Source organism: Molossus molossus, unplaced genomic scaffold (assembly GCF_014108415.1).
Source record: "Molossus molossus isolate mMolMol1 unplaced genomic scaffold, mMolMol1.p scaffold_m16_p_2, whole genome shotgun sequence".
Lineage (NCBI taxonomy): Eukaryota > Metazoa > Chordata > Mammalia > Chiroptera > Molossidae > Molossus > Molossus molossus.
Window position 1 is genome coordinate 16,673,521 of NW_023425355.1, and position 24,025 is coordinate 16,697,545.

Here is a 24,025-nt window from a genome sequence, read left to right on the forward strand (position 1 = left end):
TCATTATCTTTGTGTGATTTACATTTTTTCCTGAAGCCTTGAATTTCCATCTCCCAATTACAATCAGGAAGATTAGAGTATTTAATATATATAGGATAAAAGGTCATCTATTTCCAACAGGATATAATTGCAAAATCTATAAATTCCATACCAGGCACAGCAGGGGTACAGTATTACTTGTATGTAGTCACCCACTACACCCCCAGCACCCCATTTGCAGGGAACTCTGCCCATCAGTCACAATACAGGTTTTACAACAGGATTTTGGCAGTGTGTACATAGCAAAAATGGTAAATGGGCAAATCTTACAGCCTGGGTTTGCTAATTGATTCACAGAAAACTCTTCCTGTGTCAGTGTTCATTGCCTATACACAGGTTTATGCTTATATGGACATTGTTTTAATATCAGATAGTGAGATTTACTTAGTGATAGTTCTGAAAAAGTGTTTTTGAGAAAATTAAAGCTGATTAGGCTAGTAAGCAGCCATCACACATTTTGCAGTGTTTGTTAGTTTTCAACACAGTAAATCCCATTTAATGTAATGGTATTTACTGAATAGTACTCTTTATATATTTACAAATAAGATAAAAAAAATTTATGAAACTGCCCAGCCAGTGTGGCTCAGTGGTTGAGCGTTGACCCATGCACCGAGAGGTTGCTGGTTCGATTCCCGGTCAGGGCACATGCCCAGGTTGTGGGCCTGATTCCCAGTGGGGGGCATGCAGGAGGCGGCCAATTGATGTTCTCTCTCACTGATGTTTCTATCTCTCTCCTTCTCTAAATATCAATAAAAACATATGAAAAATTATGAAACTAATTGTTCTTATTGTGTTTATATATGTGTATATATTTAAGCCTATTGTCTTGAACACATTTCTGTTTTACCCTTTTGCCCTTGTCATCTACTGTGGTGGTGGTTGATGTAATGAATCAAGCCATAAATTGCTCCCTCCCATTTTGAGAGAGGATAGAAGGATTATTGCATTTAGTACATTGTTTTCAGAATAAATAATTCAGAATTAAAGACACTCTCTTAAACATGTGTAGGCCATGTGAAGTTGACAAATGGTGACTTTGTTTAATCACGCATTTTAAAGGCAAATGCCAGCAATTCTCATTTGCTTTTGCATGCTGAGCTATGGAGGAGTAATTTCTCAAGTTAAAAAATACCCTTCAGTTGGGGAAAGTAAACCCAGCCTATGAGCACATGAGCTAGAATTTGAAGAATGCTATTTGGATTCTTTAAATCAATAAATATTTGGCTTATCACATCCTGTAGATAAACTGGTTTCAGAGCAAGGTTCTATTTGTCTTTTGCAGTCTGATGGCTTGTGAACTAACTGGAGCCCTGGCTGGTGTGGTTCAGTGGACTGAGCATCGTCCCACAGACTGAGAGGTCCCAGTTCAATTCCCAGTCAGGGCACATGCCTGGGTTGCAGGTTTGATCCCCAGTAGGGGGCGTACAGGAGGCAGCCGATTGATGTTTGTCTCTCACATCAGTGTTTCTATCTCTCTCTCCCTTTCTTTCTCTCTGAAAAAAAAATAATGAAAACATACTTTAAAAAAATGAACTAACTGGACATCAGATCATCATAAACAGGGTGAGGCAAAAGTAGCTTTACAGTCATGAACACGTGAAACAGAGTTTATTCTTGTATTATTATTCATTAATTATTGGATTATTTCCCATACAAACAACTGTAAACCTACTTTTGCCACAGCCTGTATTCGCTCCACTAAAGTTACCGTGCACCTTGCTCCCTTGATCAGCCTGGTGTGAACATAACAGCCGCAACTGCATCATTTTACCAGCACTCACATGTGCGTCTCAGAATGAGAATCTCAGCTCACAGGATGTTGCAAATCAGTCTGGGGAAGTTTTAAGAAGTGGAATGGCAATAACTAAATAAATAGCCTCTTTTTCTTCTCTGCCTGTCTTGCCTTCCTTCTACCCCACACCATCCACACCATTTCATCATCATAATGATCACTCTCATAAGGACTCCTGGTTGTCTATATAACCTTCCTTAATATCTTTTTTTTTTTACTCCTCACCTGAGGATATTTTTACATTTATCTTCAAACAGCATGGGGGGGGGGGGCAGAGAGAGAGAGAGAGAGAGAGAGAGAGAGAGAGACATCGATGTGAGACAGACACATCACTTGGTTGCCACTTGCACGACACCAACTGGGGCTGGGGATGAACCACAACCGAGGTACGTGCCCTTGGCCAGAATCGAATCTGGGACTCTTTGGTCTGTGGGCTGACACTAACTGCTGAGTCAAACCGGCTAGGGCCCTTCCTTAATATCTTATTTTATCAGTTTAGTCTTCCATGTTGTGATCAAGATCTTTTCCTCATCATTGCCATTAAAATGTATGTCATTTCTATTACACTTGGCTTCTTACTTCTATGGTGACATTTTGTTTGTCATTTTCTAAACTTATATTTATTTATCAAACAGTTCTGTGGCCCTTATTGTGTGCCAGGCACTGTAGCCTGATGTCATCAGCTAGATCAATCACTCTTATTATTTACCATTTCTGTCTGTCTCACTGATAATTTTGCCAACACATGGCTGCCTACTATATAAAAGGCACTGTTCGAGCTTTATACATAGAAATACTTTCATGTCTCAAAACAACCTCATGAATTAGGTTAGTATTATTATCCCCATTCTATACAAGAGAAAACTGAGCTGTTGAGAGGTTAAGTAACTTGCTCTTGGTCTTAACGTTAGAAAGTAAAAGATCAAGGGATTATTTCAAGGCATTTTGATTATTTTGATAAAAGTTTTTAGGATTTTTCAAATGTCTGCATGTCGGTCATTAATACTAAATTCTGCATGTATAGATTCCAGTACAATATCTCTGATATGTGGAGCTGGCTTCTAAGAAGATACAAATCATTGCAAAAGCAAAGAATTAATCACAAGTGCACCTGACTTCTTTGTGAACTAATTAGACCACAGTCTCAAGACCAGAAACTAGTAGTCAAGTAAAATATCTTATTTTTCTGAAATGTGCCATCAAGTTAGGCTAAGAGAACCATTTGGATGCTGATTTACTGGGATTTGTTCACACAGAAAAGGTTTTCAGAAAAATGAATTCTATATTATATAAAGTGTGCCAACCAAATAATTACAGAAATGAATTGCTGCTGACTTTTGATTTTTGGATCAAGTATTGTTTTGTTGCATACTGAGAAATCACATATATTTAAGAGATTTAGAGCCAAGAATTAATTTTGCTTCAGAACAGCCCTATTGGGCAAACAAATAATAAGTAGCATTATTGTTACACAATTAAATGCTTTTCCTAGTAGCTCTATGAGTAAGTACCGGCTGGCATATTGTCTTCATTAGGATGCATGAAACTTTGAAACAGATGAGTAAAATAAGAGATTAGCTCAAGAAAAGAGATTTAATGATAGGTATCAATAAAAGGAATAGAATATAGAAAAATAGGCCTATAAACTCAGATCTCAGATGCTTAAGGATATATGAGAAAATTCTTTATAACATTTTTTTAATAATAAACTACTTCTGCCCAGCTGGTGTGGCTCAGTGGCTGAGCATCGACCCATGCACCAAGAGGTCACCAGTTCAATTCCTGATCAGGGCACATGCCCAGGTTGTGGGCCTGGTCCCCAGTAGGGGGCATGCAGGAGGTGGCCAATCGATGTTCTTTCTCATTAATGTTGCTATCTCTTTCTCCCTTTCCCTTCCTCTCTCTCTAAAATCAATGAAGAAAAATTTTAAAAATAAAATAAAAATAATAAAAAATAAACTACTTTTATGTAGATCTATAGTCCTTTAAAGAGTTATAGGACTGCCCTGGCCGGTTTGGTTCAGCGGTTAGAGCGTCCGCCTGCGGTCCGGAGAGACCCGGGTTCGGTTCCCGCTAAGGGCATGTACCTCGGTTGCAGTTTGTCCCCGGCCCTGGTTGGTCGTGCGGGTGGCAGCCACTCGATGTGTCCCTTTCACATCGATGTTTCCCTCTCTCTCTCTCTCCCTCTCTCTCCCTCCCACTCTATCTGTGCAAAAAATGGAAAAAATGTCCTCGGGTGAGGATTAAAAAAAAAAAAAAAAAAAAAAAAAGAGTTATAGGACTTAACTCAAGGTACATTTTTTCAACCTCATTGATTCATGAATAAATTTGTTCATTATCTTGATGTAGAAAATATTTTATTTCTCATACAGTATATAAACTACCTATATAGTAAGTGGCATTATTATTTAATCTTAAGGATAATGATATATTCATATTAATAGCATCCAATAAAATACTATTAATAATATATTTATTCTAATATTAAACTAAATATCTCCAGAATATAACTATTTCTGAAAATAGCATTTGATTATAAATATAATGCTATCACGATAATACCCAAATCCCCCAAACTAAAAATTACTGATGGGCTATAAAGTCAGAAAAAGGAGAGAAAAGAAAAAGGAACAAAGATGTATGAAAGAAAGCAATCGTAGAATAATAGCCAGATAGGGGAAAAAAGAAAAATAAATTTAACAGAAACTATATCTGTAAACACGTTTCAGCAAAAATTTCAATTACAATGTTTTAGAAAAATTGTATATATTTTAGCTTTACTATCAAAATCAAATGCCAGTATAAGAAACTTATTAATTAAAGTTAAAAAAATAGTAATTTATTTTGACTGTGCTTGTTTCTTTCATCAGATTAAATCAGTAAGTTTTAGAAATGCTGATTTATGTTTTGTTACCTAAAGAAAGTTGTACAGCATATTAGAATTCTTAAATTTAATATTGATAGTAATAAATTATATACACTATTAAAAAGTTTTCTTTACAATTGTGTGTCTGACACTAAAGTAGGGTGTAGTATAAAATTAACCTACACTTAGGAATATCTTTCTGAAGTCTATGTGCTCATTTAAGCAGTATAATATGATTGTTAAAAACCTGGTCTTTGTAATCAGAAAGATCTGCCTTAAATTCTTAGTTTTCCTATGCATCAGTTGTATGATTTTGAATCTTTAAATATTATTTAATCTCTTTGAATCTCAGTTTAGTTATCTAAAGAAATACTAATACTTCATAGAGCTGTTGAAAATATTAAATGAGATACTCTAATTAAGATATTTGATGCTATGATTGGCATAAACAGTGCTCATTAAATTCTAGTTATCATTTATTAATATGAGATGAGTCAAATTGAACAAGTATAAAGTGTTCAGTTTTGCCTCTCCATTACAAAGTAACCCAGTAGTCCTATGAGTGAAATTTATGATTTAACTTAAACAGTTCATTCGTTTTTTAAAGTTGCATCAATGACCAGATCTAAATAATAAAGTAAACTACCATTTTAATAGTGTTTGATTATACAATTTGAATAAAATATTGAAATCACATTTTTTTGGTAAAATAATATAATCTGTTGCAACTTTGGAAAACAAAAATTAGACATAGAGAGAAAATTGTGTGTGAATGTGTTTGTGTGTGTGTGTGTGTATTTTTTCATGAGACCTGATCTCATTATCATATCTAAACTAAACAAGACAATGCAGCAGGCTCCCAGGCTCTGGATTTAATTATGTAGGCTCATCAAATTCTGTGATTTATAAATCCTGATGTTTTCTATGGATGCCATGTCAAGAAATAGAGCTATCACTAGGGAAGATAATCCTCAAAGTTACAAAAAAAAAAAAAAAGGTTGTGAGTAATTAAAAACCTTGAAAATAATCTTAAGGTAAATAGAACTGTCAACATTGTATTTAAAAAGATCATTATTGAGATTCCAAAATGGTGGCGGAGTAAATGGAAGCTAATCAGGCCATCTCACAGGACCAAACTGGAATTACAACTAAAATAAAGACAAATCGTTGGGAAAAAAGCAAGAGAAAAGCAGCTGGAGACAAAGGACATATAACCAGGGACAAAAAAAAGACACTGAATCAAGCCTGGTAGGTCTGCAGAGGTGTGAGAGGGTGGGCTGGGAGCCCACAAACAACAGCTGTTTTAGCTGTGAGAAGCTCCCTCAGGGTTAAAATCCCAAGCAGGCTCCACAGCACAGAGGGTCAGGTCAGAGCACTAAATTAGCTACAGCCACTCACCTTGGGCTCTCGCAAGGGGAAGGCAGACTGGACTGGAACAGGACTGGATACTTGGGTGCTTGGAGAGCTGGGAGAGCATTGGAAGTTTTATGCTGGGTCACTCCCTTACAGGATGGTAGCCATCTTACTCAAAGAGCCCCAGAGTCCTGGGGAGAGGCAACAGCTTCTCCCTCAGAAATTTAACTCCAACCAGCTGGGCCAGAGAAATGCAAATTGAGGATCATTAGCAGCCAGCATCTTCCCCACCCTCTAGAAATCCTCTTGCCCTGAACACCTGAGGGATTTTTTCTTTCATTCAGCTGAGGGCTACAACCCAAAGATTTTCAAGTAACTGAGATGAATAGCCTCCAGGCAAAACGCTAGAGGATAACTGAACCTTTCCTGGGCTTGTAAATCTACCCAGGGAAGTAAGATTTGACAGTGGTGTTTAATGTGGATCCTCCCACACTCATTTAAACCCAGTAGAGGGAGCCACAAACAAAACACCAACACCCACAGGAAAATTTTGTCAGGCTCCAAAACCCACTGAGATAACCAAAACGGTGAAACAAAGAAACAAATCCCAAATTAAAAAAACAAAAAACAAAAACAAAAACAAGAGAACTCTCCTGAAGATGAAATAAATAAAATGCATTTAAGCAAGTTATCAGAGGTAGAGTTCAGACTGATGATAATGAGGAAACTCAACAGCATAAGTAAAGAGCTCACCACCATGAGTAAAGATACAGAAACATTGAAAACCAACCAAGTGGAAATGAAAAATGACACAGCAGAAATAAAGAACACCTTGGGAGGAATAACAAGCAGAGTAGAGGAAGATGAGATCTAGATCAATGAATTAGAAGACAGTGTAGAAAAAAATCACCAATCAGAAAACCAAAAGGAAAAAAAAACAATTAAAAAACAGGAAGACAGCTAAAGAGAACTGTAGGACAACTGAAAATGTAACAACATTTGCATCATAGAATTCCCCGAAGAAGAAGAAAATGAGCTAGAGTTAGAGAATGTATTTGAAGAAATAGTGACAGAAAACTTTCCTAACTTGGTGAAGAAAAAAGGCAATCAAGTTTAAGAAGCACAGAGAGCCCTAAGTAAGAAGAAGCCAAACAGGTCCACACCAAGACAGATAATAATTAAAATGCCCAAAATTAAAGACAAATAGAGAATTCTAAAGGCAGCAAGAGATAAGCAACAGGTTACTTACAAAGGAACCCCCATAAGGCTATCAACTGACTTCTCAACAAAAATATTACAGTCCAGAAGGAAATAGCATGAAGTAATCAATGTCATGAAAAACAAGGATCTGAATCCAAGACTACTCTATCCAGCAAGGCTATCATTCAAGATAGAAAGAGAAATAAAGAGCTTCCCAGACAAAAAAAAAAAAAAAAAAAAAAGGCTCAGGGAACATATTAACACCAAACCAAGACTGCAAGAAGTGTTAAAAGGACTGCTATAATTAGTAGAAGAAATAGGAGAAATATAGAAACACAATAAACAAAAATGGCAATAAATAAGTACATATCAATAATCACTTTAAATGAAAATGGATTGAAAGCTCTGATCAAAAAACACAGAGTACCTGATTGGATAAGAAAGCATGACTCATATATATGTTGTTTACAAGAGATCCCCCTCACAACAAAAGGCTCACATAGGTTGAAAGTGAAAGGATGAAAAAAAAATTTCCCTGAAGATTCCAAAATGGTGGCAGAGTGAATGAAAGCTACACAGACCGTCTCCAGGAACCAAACTGGAATTACAACTCTAACACAGACAAATCGACGGGAAAAAGCAACAGAAAAGCAGCTTGCGAGGACTGTATAGCCATGGACACTGATTCAACTCTGGTAGGATAGCGAAGGCATGAGAGGGAGGCTGGGAGACCACAGACAGCAGCGGTCTTAGCTGGGAGCAGCGCCCTCGGGGATAAAGTCCCAAGCAGCTCCACAGTGCAGAGATGGGACAGAGGCTAAAAAAGCCACATTCACTCAACTAGGGCTTCTGCTGAGGGAGGGCAAACTTGAATGAAACTGTGTGGGGACACTCGGGATTTAGAGGGCACTCAGAGCTTTTGCTGAGTTGCAGCCACACAGGGCTGTGGCCATCTTGCTCCTTCCCAGGGCTCTGGGGAGAGGCAGCAGCCTCTCCCTCCGAGATCCAACACCACCCTGTAGGCCATTGAAATGCAAATTGAGGCTTATTAACAACCAGCATCTGCCCCACCCTCAGGAAATCCCCTTACACTGAGCATCTAAGGGAGTTTTTCAATCAACTAACAACCAAAAACTTTTCAAGTAACCTGAACTGCTAGCCTCCAGGCAAAAAGATAGAGGATAACAGTACCTTTCCTGGGCTAGCAACTTTAACCAGCAAAGTAAGACTTGACAGTGGTGTTTAATGTGGGTCCTCCCTCGCTCATCTAAGCCCAGGAGAGGGAGCCACAAATAACAGAACAACAACACCCACAGGGAATATTTGGCAGGCTGCAAAGCCCATAGTGATAGCCAAAATGGTGAAACACAGAAAAAAAAGCCAAATGAAAGAACAAGAGAACTCCACTGAAGATGAGATCAATGTAGAGCAGTTAGGCAAGTTAACAGAGCTAGAATTCAGAGTCATGCTCTAGAAGAAGTTCAACAGCATGAGTAAGGACATAGAGATGCTAAAAATAAACCAATTGGAAATTAAAAACCACCAAGAAGAGATTAAAAATGACATATCAGAAATAAAGAACACATTGGAAGGTCTAAAAAGCACAGTAGAGGAAGCTGAGGACCGGATCAGTGAATTAGAAGACAGGGTAGAAAAAATCAACCAATCAGAAAACCAAAAGGAAAAAACGATTAAAAAACAGGAAGACAGCTTAAGAGAACTGAGGGACAACTGGAAACGTAATAATATTCACATCATAGGAGTCCCCGAAGAAGAAAATGAGCAAGGGTTAGAGAATATATTCAAAGAAACAGTGACAGAAAAGTTCCCTAACTTGGTGAAAGAAGAAGGTATTCAAGTTCAAGAAGCACAGAGAGCCCCAAGTAAGAAGAACCCAAACAGGCCCACACCAAGACACATAGTAATTAAAATGCCAAAAATTAAAGACAAACAGAGAATTCTAAAAGCAGCAAGAGAGAAGCAACAGGTTACCTACAAAGGAAACCCCATAAGGCTCTCCGCTGACTTCTCAACCGAAACACTACAGGCCAGAAGGGAGTGGAATGAAGTAATCAAGGTCATGAAAAACTAGGATCTCAATCCAACACTACTCTACCCAGCAAGGCTATCATTCAAAACAGAAGGTCAAATAAAGAGCTTCTGAGACAAAAAGAAAAGCTAAGGCAATACATTAGCACCAAAGCAGCACTGCAAAAATGTTAAAAGGACTGCTGTAACTAGTAGAAGAAAAAGGAAAAAAAATATAACCAAACTATACAGAAATGGCAATAAATAAGTACATATCAATAATCACCTTAAATGTTAATGGATTGAATGCTCCGATAAAAAGACACAAAGTAGCTAATTTGATAAGAAAGCATGATTCATCTATATGTTGTTTACAAGAGGCCCACCTCAAAACAAAAGACTCACACAGGTTGAAAGTGAAGGGATGGAAAAAAATTTCAAAAGCAAATGGAAAGCAAAAAAAAAATCTGGGGTAGCAATACTCATATTTGATAAAATAGATTTCAAAATGAAGGCCATAACTAGAGACAAAGAAGGCCACTACATAATATTGAAAGGATCTATCCAACAGGAAGATATAGCCTTGATAAACATATGTGCACCCAATATAGGAGCACAAAAATATATTAAAAGTCTTCTGGAGGACTTCCAAGGAGAAATCGACAGCAATACAATCATAGCAGGGGACTTCAACACCCCGTTGACAACACTGGATAAATCCTCTAGACAAAAAATTAGAAAGGAAACAGAGACTTTAAATGAAGCACTAGACTAAATGGATTTAATAGATAGCTACAGAGAATTACACCCCAAAACTACAGAATTCACATTCTTCTCAAGCGCACATGGGACATTCTCAAAGATAGACCACATGATAGGACACAAACTAAATCTCTACAAGTTCAAGAAGACTGAAATCATATCAAGCATCTTCTCAGATCACAATGGCATGAAACTAGAAATCAATTGCAACAAGAACATGCAAAGACATTTGAACACATGGAGGCTAAATAGCATGTTATTGAACAATGAATGGGTTACCATGGAGATCAAGGAAGAAATTAAAAACTTCTTGGAAACCAATGAAAATGAAGACACAACAACACAAAATCTATGGGATGCAGTGAAGGCAGTTCTGAGAGGGAAGTTCATAGCACTACAGGCTTACGTCATGAAACAAGAAAAAATTCTAATTGACTGTCTAACCTCACAACTTAAAGAATTAGAAAGCAAACAAAAAGAAAACCCCAGAGCAAGTAGAAGGAAGGAAATAATAAAGATCAGAGCAGAAATCAATGACACGGAGACAAAAACAACAATTCAAAGGATCAATGAAACAAAGAGCTGGCTTTTCGAAAAGATAAACAAAATTGATGGACCCTTAGCTAGACTCACCAAGAAACAAAGAGAGAGAATCCAAATACACAAAATCAAAAATGAAAGAGGAGAAGTAACAACTGACACCACAGAAATGCAAAAGATCATTAACAGCTACTATGAACAACTATATGGCAACAAATTCGACAATCTAAGTAAAATGGACAAATATCTAGAAACACACAGTCTCCCAAAACTGTACCAGGAAGAGATAGAAAACTTGAGCAGACCAATAACAAGTAAGGAAATTGAAGACGTAATCAAGACTTTCCCAGCAAACAAAAGCCCAGGCCCAGATGGCTTCACGGAGGAGTTTTACCGAACATTCAAAAAAGAACTAATACCCGTTCTCCTCAAACTATTTCAAAAAATTCAAGAAGAAAGACTTCCAAACTCGTTCTATGAGGCCAACATAATTCTAATTTCAAAACCAGAAAAAGACACTAAAAAGAAAGAAAACTATAGGCCAATATCCCTGTTAAACATTGACGCCAAAATCCTGAACAAAATACTAGCAAATCGGACCCAGCACTACATAAAAAAAAATTATTCACCATGACCTAGTGGGATTCATCCCAGGGATGCAAGGCTGGTATAATATTTGCAAATCAATAAATGTGATACACCACATAAACAAAATGAAGAATAAAAACCACATGATCATATCAAAAGATGCTCAAAAAACATTTGACAAAATCCAGCACCCATTTCTCATAAAAACGTCCAGCAATCTGGGAATAGAGGGATCATATCTCGACATAAGAAAGGCTATGTATGAAAGACCTACAGTCAACATCATAATCAATGGGCAGAAACTAAAAACATTTCCTTTAAGAACAGGAACAAGACAGGGATGTCCACTTTCACCACTCTTATTTAACATAGTACTAGAAGTCTTAGCCACAGCAATCATACATGAAGAAAAAATAAAAGGGATCCAAATTGGAAAGGAGGAAGTGAAACCGTCATTATTTGCAGATGATATGATATTGTACATAGAAAACCCTAAAAACTCCTTAAAAAATCTACTAGACTTAATAAATGACTTAGGAAAAGTAGCAGGATACAAAATTAACGTCAAGAAATCAACGGCATTCTTATACACCAATGATAAACTCACAGAAAGAGAAACCTAAAAAACAATCGCATTTACTATTGTGGCAAAAAAATTAAGATACCTAGGAATAAACTTAACCAAAGAAGTAAAGGGCCTATTTGCAGAAAACTACGGGACATTGAAAAAAGAAATAGAGGAAGATATAAAAAAGTGGAAGCACATACCTTGTTCATGGATTGGAAGAATTAACATCATTAAAATGTCCATACTACCCACAACAATCTATAGATTCAATGCAATCCCCATCAAAATACCAAGGACATATTTCACAGAACTAGAACAAATACTTCAAAAGTTCATGTGGAACCAAAAATTCCCCAAATAGCCATCGCAATTTTGAAAAAGAAGGACAAAGTAGGTGGAATCACAATACCAGATATCTGGTTATAGTCCAAATCTACTATAATCAAAACAGCCTGGTACTGGTACAAGAACAGGCATATGGACCAGTGGAACAGAACAGAGAACCCAGAAATGGACCCAAGGCAATATGCTCAATTAATATTTGACAAAGGTGGTAAGAGCATACAGTGGAGTAAAGACAGTCTCTTTAATAAATGGTGTTGGGAAAATTGAACAGCTACATGCAAAAAAATGAAACTGGACCATCAACTTACACCATACACAAACATAAACTCAAAATGGATAAAAGACTTAAATGTGACCGACCCGTGAATCCATAAAAATTCTAGCAGAAAATGTAGGCATCAAAATTTAGGACATCGTACGCAGCAGAATTTTCACTGATACATCACCTAAGGCAACAGAAACAAAGGAGAAAATGAACACATGGGACTACATCAAACTCAAAATCTTCTTCACAGCAAAAGAAACAATCATCAAAATGGAAAGGCTACCCACTGCATGAGAGAACATCATTGCCTATGATACATTAGATAAGGGGTTAATTTTCAAAATATATAGAGTACTCATACAACTCAACAAAAGGAAGACAAAGAACCCAAATAAAAAAAATGGGCAGAGGAGCTGAATAGACACCTCTCTAAACAGGACATACAAATGGCTGAGAGACATATGAAGAAATGGTCAACATCACTAATCATTAGAGAGATACAAATTAAAACAACAATGAGGCATCACCTCACACCTGTCAGAATGGCCGCCATCCACAAGTCATCAAACAACAAGTGTTGGTGAGGGTGTGGAGAAAAGGGGACTCTAATACACTGCTGGTGGGAATGCAGACTGGTGCAGCCACTATGGAAAACAGTATGGTGTTACCTCAAAAAATTAACAATTGAACTTCCATTTGACCCAGTGATTCCGCTTCTAGGAATATACCCTAAGAAGCCTGAAACACCAATCAGGAAGAATATATGTACCCCCATGTTCAAAGCAGCACTATTTATAGTAGCTAAAATCTGGAAACAGCCCAAGTGTCATAAATCTTGTGACATGCACAACATCTGGACACTGTTTCTCCATCAGGAATTCATTGTTTCAGGCTTCCTGGAATATTCAGTGGTGAAATCCTTCTAGATGTTTATGATGTGCTCTCTATCAAGGTTCTCTTCCAGAGCATCCCTGCCATAGAATACTATGTGTAATAAGCCTGAATGGTCCTTATGATCCCCTGATCTGGTCTGAATTAATGACGTGTTTGTGAACATGTAGACACCTTTGACACCATTGGTGTTAAACTCATAAGGTTCTGGGGTTGCCAACAGTGTTGTCCAACATCAAAAGAACTTTAAGCAGCAGTCTCTTACCGGCAAGGCCCTTTGTGACTTCACGAGCAAAGCATCAGTGGAACCAATCCAGACAAAGTGTTCTTGTTGCCCAAGCCTTCTTATTGTACAACCAAAAGACTGACATATGGTGTTTATCTTTTCCCTTCAAGTCCCCAGGGGGTTAGCAGCTTTATAGAAAACAAAAAAAGGTTCTGATCATAAACCTGACTGCATTTGCACAAAGCAGTAGAGTTAGTTTAATCCTTCTTACATTAAATCTTGGGGTTTACTTCTCTTACTTACTAATAAATCACTTATGGCATTTCTTTTGTCCAGAATAGGGCCCTTTTGTCTGCATTAAAAACATGTTTAGGCAAACATTCATTCTCCTAAATGATTTTAATGGCACCCAAGAATTGTCTGCTACTTCTTCATCTGCAGAAGTTGCCTATCCTGTCATTTTCATATTTTTAAAGCTAAATCTCTTTTTTAAATTATCAGACCATTATTTGCTGGCATTAAATTCTCCAGCCTTAAATTTATCACCTTCCTTTTGCTTTAAGTTATCATATAATGACTTGGATTTTCTTGAACCGCAGAAGTCTACAGGTACGTTTTCTTATATATACTAATTTTGCATGGACAAAGAAATTAACTATTTAATACTAGATAAAAGGTATTTTAGAAAAAAAAAGCCATATTTTTGCATCTACTTGAGTAATTGTATTATCTGCTTTACAGATTTCCTCTTTTTTTTTTTTTCACAATGGTCCTTAGGCTGGATTCATTTAACTAATAATGGCAGGCAAACATAGCTGCAGACCTCAGTCTATGGCACATACTATACAATTCAACTCTTTCTTGTCATGACTCTGCTCCTTGGGAGCACTTCAGCATCACTAATGGCACTTTGCATGGGTCCCATGGTGTTATTTGAGCTTTATGATATTGCACTAAATACAATGAAAAGTATGCGAGACCCTCAAGAGTTTTTGTTTGTTTGTTTGTTTTTGGTTTTAACGTGATGTGAAATTTACTGGAGACACAGATTGCACACATGGAGATGATTAGCATCACGTGGTGATTTAAGTGCGTACTTACGACACTTGAGCTCCCTGCCACAGAAACAGGAGGTGACTATAAAATAATTGCAGCAGTACAGTATGTACTGCAGTTATTTTTATGCATTATGATTAAATACTACATCTTTATCATTGTTTACACTTTTCTCAAATGCAAATGACTATGCACAGTTTGTAAGTTTGGGTACATTTTATTTTTTATATTGATTTATGGCATTCGATAACAAAATAGAATAATATCTGCATATGTTTTATGTGTTTATGACATAACTAACTTGTTCTTAATTTTCAAAATATTTCTAAGCTATGTGATCCATCTGCTAGTTTTGCCTCAAATCGTTACTAATCTTCAAAAATGTTTACAATGTAGTTATTTTTTAAAAATCCACATATAACTGCACACATAGTTCAAACCCATGTTATTCAGGGGTTAACTGTATATTTTATTGGTTTTATATCTCAGAAGAACACTCTGTTTATATAGATTTTAGTACTGAGAATGGTTTTAAAAAACAGAATCTTAAAGATAAGTTTTCTGAATTGGTTCTGGTAATGAGGCTATAGATAGACACAAAATATCATTGAATACTCCCGATCAAGTACTTATAGAAGGCGAGTTTCTGGGTGACCAAGTTTTAGATATTTTAGAACATTCTTCTCAAACTAGTGAGTGCAATGATATTGGTTGGTTGTCCTGATTTCACTGGACAAACTAAGAAAAGAAAGGTGAGCTCAGGGATTCAGATTACTAGCTAGAGTATTACATAAATAACCTAAAATTTTGCACGTTCCTTAAAAGAAATTATTATCTCCTGTAGCTTCAAGACTGATATGGTTGAAAAACAAACTCAGAGGTTTATCTTAATACTGGCTGAGTCACAACAGAAGTGGAATTTCCAACCCCTGAAGGTGTCTGCTGTTGAATCGAGGGCATTGACTTGGAAGAAATGGACTCCTGAAAATTTGAATGAAGAGGTGTGGAAGACCCCGACAGCTGTGGACATTAAACTCCTGAATTCTGATGTTCTTCTTTGCCAGTAGAAGCAGATTCTCCATTCCTGTCTGCGGAGATTAACCCTCCATTGACTGAGCAACTAATGTCCTTGAAAGATATTGCCGATTCTTCTCAGGAACCGTTCATGCATCCCTTACTGCTGTTAGACATATAACTAAACTTAAATCCATCAGGTCCTAACAGATAAGGTATAAATGTGGCTCATGAGAATGCTCACTACATGCCAAAAATATTTCATATTTTTCCAAATTATACAGAGAAATAGCTGCAGAATATTTGTGGAAATGGCTATTAAGAGTATAAGGATACTTAAGGACCAAAAAGGTGTATCAGGAATAATTTCTTGATACTGGTCCACTAAGCAAATATTATGAATTTAATATTTTGGCTTAAGGCCTTAGAAAGAAATCTAATTGTTTATTTATTTGTTTGGTTGAATAAAATATGGGCCAAAAGGTGGCTTATACTAAATGAGTTGACATGCTATAAATACCCAGTTATACTGCAGAGAAAGGAATCCAAAAGTTTGAAAGGATTTGAATGTTTGAATGGATTTATCATGGAAGACCCCCTCATTCTTATGGTTGCTCCAGAAGGCCCACTTTCACCATGATCGTGAGAAATACATTTTAAAGGGGAGCCCCAGTAACCTTGAAGAGGGTGGTGGTTGTTCTGTAGGTCAAGAATTACAGTGATATAAAGATCCAAGATTGCTGCAGAGTAGATAGAATTTACACTCACCTTCTCCCAGGATCTAACTGGAATTGCAATTAAAATATAGAATAATTGTCCAGCCAGTATGGCTCAGTGGTTGAGCATCGACCCATGTACCAAGAGGTTGCTTGTTGGATTCCCAGCCAGGACACATGCCCAGGTTGTGGGCCTGATCTCCAGTGGGGGGCATGCAGGAGGTGGCCAGCTGATGTTTTCTCTTATTGATGTCTCTCTCTCTCTCTCTCTCTCTCTCTCTCTCTCTCTCTCTCCCTCTCACTTCCTTTCTCTCTAAAAAAACAAAAAACAAAAAACAAAAAAAAACAATGAAGGAAAAAAATATATAGAGAGAATAATTAACCTTGGTAACCAACTGAAGACTATCTGAACAGTAGTTTTATAACCAAGGATTTATAGAAGAAGCTAAATTGTGATTGGTAGAAAGAACAGAAATGTGAAAAAAATCTGGCTCAGCTCCCACAGGTGGCTGCTGAGAAGCCAGAGAGGTATCTCAGCTGCAAAGATTCCGCATAAGGAGCATGGAGTCTCAACCCCATTCTGGGCTCCCCATCCCAGAGCGCTAGAGCTGGGAAGAGGCACCCATATAACATCTGGCTGTGAAAACCAGTGGTGTTTTTATCCACCAGGGAGAGACAAGATTCTGCTGGAGACCTAGGTGCCCTTTTAAAGGGCCAGTGCAAAAATCTCATTTGCAACCACTCGCCCTGGGCTGAGGTGGAGGGAGGGCAGAGTGGTCTAGAGTCCTGTGAGAAAAGTCTGGGATTTGTTGTTCCAGATAGAGAGCTAAAGGGACATCCACCAGGGTCTCTGTGAGTCTCTCTTCTCCGTCACAGACGCCAGGTTTCTTGCATAGAGCACTCCCTTCCAAACAGAATTAGCCTGGATGAAGGTAATAATCCCATCCTCCAGAATTCCTGTTCATAATATTTTCTGATAATACTTTGTATTTCTGTGTTGTCAATTGTTAGTTCTCTTTTTTAGTTTCTTATGTTATTTATTGGGATGCTCTCTTATTTTTTCTCTATGGGTCTGGTTAAAGGTTTATCAATCTGGTGTATCTTTTCATAGGATACATCCTTCAGATGTAAAGTTAGACTGTTTATTTGGGATTTTTTAATTTGTTTCTTGAGGTAGGCTTGTAATGCTATGAATTTCCCTCTTAGGACTGCTTTCACTGTATCCCACAAATTTGGAGTTATTGTGTTCTCATTTTCATTTGTTTTAAGGTGTCTTTTGATTTGTTTTTTGATCTCATTGTTAACCCATTCATTGTTTATAACATGTTATTTAGTCTCCATGTCTTTGTATGTTTTACAGTTTTTTCTTGTAATTGAATTCTAGTTTCATACCATTGTGGTCAGAGGAGATGCTTGATATAATTTTAATCTTTTAACATTTATTAAACATTGTCTTGTGGTCTACCCTAGAAAACGATCCACATGCCCTTGAAAACAGTGTATACTCTGTTCTTTTGTGTTGAGATGCAAAAATACTTTACTCATTGCTCTATGCTCCTTGCAGAAATAACCAAGGTAATTTCTTCCATATCCAGTAAAGTACTTCTAAGCACACAGAAGCAATACATATTTTAAATTGGATGTAGAGCTGCAGGTCTAAGACAAAATGGTCTAGACTTATTTTTTTTCTGTACCTTCTTTCTTAATAAAATCAAATACACTTAAAACAATTTAACAATCAAATATGGATTCTGGAAGGTGGAAAGACAACTATGAAATGGCTAGAAATATTAGGATTTAAAAATGTAATAGTGGTAAGTTTGTGTGTGTGTGTGTGTGTGTGTGTGTGTGTGTGTGTTTATCTATCTCTCTATATCCTGAACTGAGCACTTAGAGATCTGAAATCCAGATCTATGATTCAGGTTATCTTTGGCAAAAAAATTTTAAAGAAAGAAGATCCCAGCAGGGACCTAATGAAAAAACTTACACTTGCTGGAACCAGTAGCTCCAACTTCCTGTGACTTAGTCTCCAGCAGAGCTGCAGGGACAGCCCGTTCCCTGCCTCACACCGGCATGCAGCAGTGGGATCATACACTGGTTCAGTAGCAACAGGAGAACTTCAGAGCAATGAAAATTACTAGTGACAAAGAGAAAATTCACATAAATAGATCAATCTACCAGGAAAACATCATGATCCTAGATGTGCATGCACTTAACAACAGTCTCAAAATTGATGAAAACAAAAATCAAAGGAGCTGAATAAAGAAACAGACAGATCTACAAATATACAATGAGGTTTCTTTTGGGAATGATGAAAAAGCCCAACATTAACTGTGGTGATTGTTGCACATATCTGTGAATATGATCAAAACAGTAAATTGTAAACTTAAAATGGGTGAATTGCATGGTATATGAATTATGTCTCAATAAAGCTGCTAAAAAATACTACAAGAGCCAAATATATTGATTTTGCATGTTAGAGATTAATACACTGAATTTGCTCACTAGAATATAACCTCCATGGGAGCTGTTTTTTTATTCCTATTAACTGTTACATCCCAAGATCCTGGTTATAATTAGCAATCAATAAAATCTGTTGCTTTTCTTTAGCTATTGGTACAAATGTGTTTGCATTCATGATTTAAACCAAAGTCTCATAAAATTTGAGGCTTTCTTTCTCCATAACCACCCCTTGGTGTTAAAATAAAAACTAAAATTGAGTCACAGATTTTAAAGGAAGAGAGAGGAGAATAGAAAGAAGGAAAGAAGACTTGTCATTTGGGTTTCCTTATTGAGTAATAAATGCACTTTATTGATACAAACCTGTGCTTAGCAAATCGGTCAACCTCAGAATTAAAGTTGCAGACATTCAAAATGTGACTACAGAAAACACAATTAGTTGCTTCTAAACATACATTCCACCATTTTTTTTTCTAACAAATATATAGTTTGGCCCAACCAGTGTGACTCAGTGGTTGAGCACTGACCCATGCACCAAGAGGTCGCTGGTTCGATTCCTGGTCAGAGCACATGCCCAGGCTGTGGGTCCGATCCCCAGTAGGGGGCAGGCACGAGGCGGCTAATCAATGTTCTCATGGATGTCTCTATCTCTCTCTCCCTCTCCCTTCCTCTCTCTCTAAAATCAATAAAGAAAAAAATTATACACACACACACACACACACACACACACACACACACACACACACGCAGTTTGCTCATGTATTACATGGCCCTGTGTTTCATAAACATCAGGTTCTTTCCCATCTCAATAACAAATCATGATTAATCTAGGCTGATCATGGTATTTTATTTCTCTAGTACTCAGGGTTCTCCAGAGAAATAGAATAAATAGGATGTATGTATGTGTGAGTGTGTGTGTGTGAAGACAGAGAGAGAGAGAGAGAGAGAGAGAGAGAGAGAGAGAGAGAGAGACATTTGATTTAAATCATTTTGGGGGCTGGCAAGTCCAATATCTGCAGGGAAGTCTGACATGCTGGAGACATGGGAGAAGTTAATGTCGCAGCTCAAGTCCTAAAGCAATGTGGCAGCATGCTGGCAGAATTCCCTGTTCCTCCAGGAAGGTCAGTCTTTTTCTTAAAGTCTTCAAGTGATTTGATCAGGCTTCACCACATTATAAAGGGTAATCTGCTTTATTTCAAAGTCTAGTCATTTAAATGTTAATCTCATTTAAACAAATCTTTGCAGCAATACCCACATGTGTTTGACTAAATATCCAGGTATATAGCCTTACCAAGTTGGCACATAAAATTAACCTTCACAAGTCTGCCCCTTGTCAAGTTGACACTCATATGTATCTCCTTAAACCATACTTAACCTCTGAATAAACACAATAATAAAATTATGATTCTGAATACGATGATACAACTATCCTGTGTCAAAGCAAAATGTACTAACTCTTTCTCCAGAAAATGATGTATATACCTTGTGTGATGTTCACTGTTATCCTGATAGCCTGTAATTTAATTACTGTGATGTAAAGCTAACAATATTTAATATTATGATAGAAAGTCAATGCACAGTATGTTGTATTATAAAAGGCTAAGAGATCTAAGAAGACAAAGATATTTATTTAAATGTATATACACAGTTAAGTATATTTTAAATAAATAAGGAAGAAAGCCTATGTGATCTATGGGACACTATTAAAAGAAATAATCTGTCAGTAGTAAAGTACCAGAAAGAGAACAGAGGAAGAAGGAGGCAGAAAGTTCATGACACCGAATGTAGAAGCAACAAAAGAAAAAATAAATAAGAGGGACTATAACAAACTTAAAAGCTTCTCCGCAGCAAAATTAAAAAAAAAAAATCAACAAATAAAAAGGCAACCTATGGAATGGGAGACAACATTACGAATTATGTATCTGATAAGAAGTTAATACCCAAAATATATACGCAATGCATACAACTCAATAGTAAAAAACAAACAAAAAAATAAGCAAATGATCTGATTAAAAATGAACTGAAAAACTGAATGGACATTCAAAGAAGCGTGGGGGGCATCCAAATGGCTAGCATGTGTATGAAAAGATGCTCAGCTTCAATAAACATCAGGGAAATGCATCAAATCCACAATGTGTTATCCCTAACACCTGTTATAATGGCTTTTATCGAGAGAGAGAGAGAGAGAGAGAGAGAGCGCAAATGTTAGCAAGAATGTCAAGAAATATAAACCCTTGTGCATGAACTGTTCTTGGGAATGTAAATAGGTATAGCCACCATAAATAAGAGTATGAAGAGTCCTCAAAAAATTGAAAGTAGAATCACCATATGATCCAGCAATCTCACTTCTAGGTCTATAACCAAGGAAATGAAATCAGCATTTTCAAGAGATATCTGCACTCCGATATTTGTCGCAGCATTACTTACAAAAGCCAAGATATGAAAACAATCTAAGTGTTCACCTATGGACAAGAACATGTGAGAGGTACATGTCCACAAAATGAAGTATTATTCAGTCATGAGTAAGAAGAAAGTCTGACATTTGGAACAACATAGATGGACCTTGAGGGCAGTATGCTCATTGAAATGAATCAGATGAAGGAAGACAAATACTGTATAATATTAATTATATGTCAGATCTAAAAATTAATTATACTCATAGAAACCAAGAGTGAAATGGTATTTTCCAGAACCTAGAGAGTTAAGGAAATAAGATTTCCATTGAAGGGTACAAACTTTCAGTTATAAAATGAATAAATCATGGGGATCTAATGAACAGTATGACAACTACAATTAATAATGTCATGTTTATATATTTGAAATTTGCTAAGAGAGTAGATCTTAATGTTTACATCACAAGAAAGAAATGGTAATTATGTAAAGTGATAGAGGTGTTAACTAACCCTACTCTGGTAATCATTTTGCAACATATAAATGTATTAAATCATCATGTTTTATATCTTAAACTGATATGTTATATGTCAGTCGTATCTCAATAAGTTTGCTTAAAAATCTATAATACCTTATATATCTTTCTGAAATAAAAACGATTTTTTCATAAAAAAAAATATTTGCAGCCCTGCTGGTGTGGCTCAGTGGTTAAGCATTGACCCATGCACCAAAAGGTGGCCGGTTGGATTCCCGGTCAGGGCACATGCCCAGGTTGTGAGCCTGATCCCCAGTGGGGGGCATACACGGGGCGGCCAATTGATGTTTCCCTCTCTCTCCTTCTCTCTTTCTCTCTCTCTAAAATCAATAAAGAAAATAAAAATTGTTTACAAAAACCAATATTTGCTGGTATAAAATATTACCTTGTACTTATTCTCTAAAATTAAATAAATACATAATGGCAAAGCTTTAGAAATTTTACTCACACACTTGTGGAGAACGTTAGATCTTAAATCTGCAGGCCAGGCTGACATGCTGGAAATCTCAGGGGAAAAAAAAAATAGATCTTGCATTTTGTGTCTGAAGGCAAACTGCTGGCTTAATTTCCTCTTCCTCTGCATGTCTGTCTTTTTCTTAAGGATTTCCATTGATTGAATTAGGCCATCCATATGGAAAGTAATCTGCTTTACTCAATGTCTACTGGCTTAAATGTTCATCTCATCTAAAAATATTTTCGCTACAACATCCAGACCTGTTTGGCCAAACGTTTTAGTGCCGTGGCCTAGTCAAGTTGACGTATAAAATAACACATCACAATTGTCCTTGCCAATACTAGAATAAGCACGTGAAGCAACGTTGTCCAATGATATGCGAGAGGGAGTGTACTGGGGTACAACTGGGAGATTTCTCATCACCCTTCCAATGGAACAGGAGAAAGAGTCATGCAGTCTTTTTTTTTTTTTTAATCCTCACCCTAGGACATTTTTCTGTTCAGATAGAGCGGGAGGGAGAGAGAGGAAGAGAGAGAGAGAGAGAAACATCGATGTGAAGGGACACATCGAGTGGCTGCCACCCGCACGACCCAACCAGGGCCGGGGACAAACTGCAACCGAGGTACATGCCCTTAGCGGGAACCGAACCCGGGTCTCTCTGGACCGCAGGCCAACGCTCCAACCGCTGAGCCAAACCGGCCAGGGCGAGGCATGCAGTCTTTACCTCGCTGATACGTTGAACACAACTAACTCTGCCATCTGTATTGAGGCCCTAAAGATCAAAGTCTGGGAACAAAATGAGCAGATAAAACAGAACAGAGGAAGTAACCGGGATCTTTGATTACATCTTTGAGTCATTGAATGAATCACCTCCCTCACTCTTAAAATTGTGATAGCAGGCAATAAACTTTCTGATTAAAAAAAAAAATCAATTGATGTAATTTACCTTAGTAACAGCCTACAGAAGAAAAATTGATCATGGCAATTGATGAAGAAAATCATTGGACAAAATCTAATACCTAATCATGATAATCCTCACCAATTTTATGTCGCTATTATAGATACTAATGAAATTTTTGCTATCTTATTTTCCAGAAGAAATGCATATATCAAGTTTAAGATTTAGATTCCAGGGTTTCTCCAACCTTACTACATACCAGCATACTCATCTGGTGAGTGCATTACAAACACCGGTTTCCTAGCTCTATTAAATTAGAATTTCTAGAAGTGGGTCCTTCTATTACCTATTAAAACAACTTTATTTTCTTTATTGATTTGAGAGAGAGAGAGAGACAGAAACATTGATGAGAGAGAACATCAATTGGCCACCTTCTGCATGCCCCCCACTGGGGATTGGTCCCACAACCTGGACATGTGCCCTGACTGGTAAACGAACTGGTGACCTCTTGGTGCATGGGTTGATGCTCAACCACTGAGCCACACGGGCAGAGGTATTATCTATTTTTAACAGGCTCCCTTAAATGATGATTGAAGTAACTGGTCTCTGGATACAAATTTAGAATAATCAAAGTTGCTTTATTATTTCGGTTTTTTCTCTCATGATAATGACATTCTATTCAGTTTTACTTTGGTCCTTTTTTGTTACAAGGTGTTAAATACACTTTAATGCCAAAGAAATGACCCTTAATCCTGATACCCTGCATTCTGATGCTCAGTTTGTCATCTTGCATTTTGAACAAATGCAATGTTTACACAAAGGTGCCACAACTTGGGCTTAAAACCATTTTATTTGTACATAATATGATGAGACAGGCACTCAATTATTTTTCCCCCTGTGATTCAAGGTGAAAGGTTTAACTGTTACTGTTGATTTGCAAAAGTTTCAGGGAAGCTTAGGTTCTTTATATTTTTGTTTCAGAAAAGCAAGTTAGCTTAAATGTTAAGTAAATTACTAGAAAATGTATGCATTGATCCA